General features: G+C 48.4%; 1 long non-coding RNA gene across 1 annotated transcript; it reads left to right on the forward strand.

Moving 5' to 3' along the window:
• The first annotated feature begins 633 nt into the window (after positions 1 to 633).
• On the forward strand, positions 634 to 2353 carry LOC122545829. The gene is made up of 4 exons (XR_006310603.1): positions 634 to 737; positions 825 to 946; positions 1023 to 1117; positions 2162 to 2353. It is a non-coding gene; the product is annotated as an uncharacterized LOC122545829 (long non-coding RNA).
• Positions 2354 to 4103: the final 1750 nt, after the last annotated feature.

A 4103-nucleotide genomic window follows, 5' to 3' on the forward strand; every position in this document is an offset into this window, starting at 1 on the left:
GGGCAATGTGAGCAGTAACCCCATCAATCCCACTTGGATCCCATTCAGCTCCACCAGGTCTGGAGAAGGCCATCTGTCATTCTCCCTGTGCCTAATGAATGGTACGTGATGGGTGACTGGGGAGGGGTCTCCTGGTGTCACTCACTGCGAGCTACACTCACTGTCTCCAACCCTTGTCCTCCTGTACTTCAGGTGACTGACTTACAGAGCGCCCTTCCACTATCTACTCCCTGGGAGACCTCATTCACATTGAGGCGTCTGTTTCAATGGCCAATCACGTGCCCCTGAAGCTGTACATTGATCGCTGTGTAGCTACACTGAGCCCAGACAAGGACTCCACCCCGAGATACCCATTGTAGTCAATGATGCTGTAAGGAGCTCTCTGCTATCTCCAGCTGCTCCCATCTCAAAGGCTTCCCTCCTTCACTTCACGGCCCTATGTCCATCTGCAGTTGCCTCCTGGACAGCAAAGCTGGGGACTCCTTTTCATCCTTTGTGTTACTGGGAGCCAGACAAGCTCAGGTTTGACCTGGATGCCCTCGGTTTCTATGGAGATGAGCATTCCTTGGCAAGAGGAAGCTGCTGATTGGCTTCTCCATAGTGGGAGGGAGTCACTAAATGCTGACTTGTTCTGAATGTGTCCCTCAGATTTTCATCACCTGTCACCTGAAAGTTGTTGCTGTGGATCAGGGAGATTCCAGGAACAAAGCTTGTACTTTCCAGAAGCTGCAGAATATGTAAGTTCCCTCTCTCTGTCCCTCAGGGATGTTGTTGTTGGGAGAGGTGATGCACCATGTGGTTGATGGGCTGGTTCTCTTGTTTAGCTGGACCCCATTGGAGGAATCTGACAGTGACATTTGAGCCTGTTGCCATGTGGGGAACTGTGGGAGCACAAGAGAGATCCTGTTCCCCTCCAGAGAAAGGAGAGACCTTGGTCCTGAAGCTGGTAGGACATTGACCATTTTGATGTTGGGGATCCTCCCCTCTCCATCTCACCCTGACTGGAATATTTGATCTTGCAGAGAGTGAAGCTGGATTCAAGTGGGAAGGGGACCCCCTGATCATTGAGGATACTGGGCTGACCAACCTGGCAACTGAGCCCCTGCCTGAGGTGGAGGTAAGGATGCAGGAGAGGTCTCCAGGTGGGGTGTTGGCTGCCTGCTGGTTTCAGGCTGAGAGCATTAATCCCTGTATCCCTGTATTCACTCTGTATCCCTGGCTCTTTGACCAGGCTCTGGATATGGTGTCAATTGGAATCATAGCCATCAATCTCAGTGAAGCAAACAGAACATGCTGGAGAAACTCAGTCAACCTCACAGCATCTGGGGGAGAAAGACAAAGTATCAAGTGTCTTCTGGCACTCTCTTCAGAAGTGTCCAATTGTATTTGCAGCATGAACTGTTTCTCTCTCCTCAGCTGCTGCCAGACCTGAGCTTTTCCAGCATTTTGCGAGTTTCAGATCTCTGACATCCATATTGGGTTTTTCAAACTGAGGGGCTAGTTAAACAGGTATGAGGGGCCAAATGGTCCCTTCATGCCCATAAACCACAATGCTGTGGCTCAGTAAATTCTGAAACGTTTCGCGTACAGTCCAAAGATCAAATGTGTTAAATCCTGCAGGACGGGTGGACCAGTCTTGTATTCCCCAAGTGAATTTCCGACTGTCCTGACCCCTCTCAAACAAGCTGTTTTCTGGTGGGTTATTTCAACTTGGAGTTTATTGAGGGAGTGTATTCATCCACTGGGGGAAAATGGATTGCTGTAGGGATTGAACTCAATATGGAGAAGGCTTCAGACACTCATTTGTCCTTGGTGCTGGGTGTCAGATACACAGCCTGATTGCTGAGGGACGGTAAGCGAGCTGGGTGTGGTCAGGGAATGTCAGAAGCATTAGGATGGAATGGTTTGTGGTTAAAGTGGTTGTAGAATCAGTGGAGAATGGAGCAGACCATGGGTGTGGTGAGGACCCAGCGATATTATTGCTGGCCTGTGAATCCCGAGCCCTGGGTAACTCTCTGTGTACCGCAGTTTGAATCCTGCCACACAGCAGATGATGCAATCTGAATCCATTAAAACAATCGGGAATTATGAGCCTAATGATGAGTATGAACACATTCATTGTTGGAGAAATCCATCTGACTCACTAATGATGCTTTTTTAGGGAAAGTAACTACTGTCCTGAACTGGTCGGGCCGACATGAGACCCACTGAAATGAAGCAGAACCTTGACTACCCTTTGGATAAGTCGGGACGGGCAATAAATACGGGCCTCGCCAGTGATGGCATGTGAATGAATTACAAGGAGAGGTGCTGCAATGGGTTCTCAACCAATGACTGGCTTGGTAAGCCTGGGAACCAGATGAGGTTAGTGCCATCACCAAGGCCATGCCAGGCGATGGAGCAAGCTGTGGTCAACTGCATAGAAACTGTCCACAGCCTTCAGAGGATGGGCACTGGGTTAGGCCAATCACACTGAAGGCCATTGCTGTGTTGCTCATTGGCAGGGATAGAAACCTGATTTGAGGGAGTTTGTTATCAGACTTGGAGAGAACCTGATGTGTATTAGCACCAATGAAGGTGGAAGGGGAACTCCAGTAGCCACCTATCTAATGGGAACAGGATCCTGGAATCTGTTTTGGTAGTTTAAAATGTATTTGGATCATGAATGTACTTTGGGACAGGAAATCTGCCATTCTTGCTGAGTCTGCCCTACATGTGACTCCAGGCCTACAGCAATGGGGTTGTATTTAACCCACTGAAATGAGTGAGCACGCAGCTGAGGTGTATCCAACAGCTTAAAAGCTGTGAATAAAACTGGCTGGGAAACGTGACCTTACCCCAGTAACCATAAACAAACAGTGCAGGCAGCCCTGCAAGGTTCTCCTTTGCACCATCTCAGGGCCAGTGCTACCATACAAGCCCAGGCTAACCCTGCCATAACTACAGCATTGTACATTACACAGAATGTCCCAAAGACCACAGTCACCATCCCTGGGTGTGTCCTGTTCCACAGACAGGACACACAAAGATAGCAGCACACAGTGTGCTACAGTTAGGAAGGAGTTGTCTACATTGTACTAACTTGGATTGAAAGTTGGTTGGATGATAGGAAACAAAGAGGAGTGATAAACGGCTCCATTTCGGAATGGCAGGCAGTGACCAGTGGGGTACCGCAGGGATCAGTACTGGGACCGCAGCTTTTTACAATGTGTTAATGATATAGAAGATGGTATTAGCAATAACATTAGCAAATTTGCTGATGATACTAAGCTGGGTGGCAGGGTGAAATGTGATGAGGATGTTAGGAGATTATAGGGTGACCTGGGCAAGTTAGGTGAGTGGTCAGATGCATGGCAGATGCAGTTTAATGTGGGATAAATGTAAGGTTATCCACTTTGGTGGCAACAACAGGAAGGCAGATTACTACCTAAATGGAATCAATTTAGGTAAAGGGGCAGTGCAGAGAGATCTGGGTGTTCTTGTACACCAGTCAATGAAGGCAAGCATGCAGGTACAGCAGGGAGTGAAGAGGGGTAATAGCATGCTGGCCTTCATAACAAGAGGGATTGAGTATAGAAGCAAAGAGGTTCTTCCCCAGAGGGCAGTGGAGGCCCAGTCTCTGGATTCATTTAAGAAAGAGTTGGATAGAGCTCTCAAGGATTGTGGAATCAAGGGCTATGGAGATAAGGCAGGAACAGGATAATGATTAAGGATGATCAGCCATGATCATATTGAATGGTGGTGCAGGCTCGAAGGGCAGAATGGCCTACTCCTGCACCTATTGTCTATTGACTCTGGAACCCATGGAGGCTCATGGTACCAGGTCAAACATAGGTATGGCAAGTGCCTGCTGGTGAATCAGTGCTCCTCCATGTGGACAGTAATCTCCCTCATGCGAAATAGGAATAGATTTCAAACAGCTCATTGAATCCGAAGACAGAAGAGGCCCATTGAATATAGACCACAAAACACATGGACCACCACTTGTCCCACTTTACCTCTCTGGGCCCACACTTCAATGTTATTGACACTGCGTGATTGTAAAGGTTGCAGGTTTCCCACCTGGATTACCCTCTCACGCAGTGTATTCCTGACACCTGGGT

Source organism: Chiloscyllium plagiosum, unplaced genomic scaffold, assembly GCF_004010195.1.
Source record: "Chiloscyllium plagiosum isolate BGI_BamShark_2017 unplaced genomic scaffold, ASM401019v2 scaf_39908, whole genome shotgun sequence".
NCBI classification, from domain to species: domain Eukaryota; kingdom Metazoa; phylum Chordata; class Chondrichthyes; order Orectolobiformes; family Hemiscylliidae; genus Chiloscyllium; species Chiloscyllium plagiosum.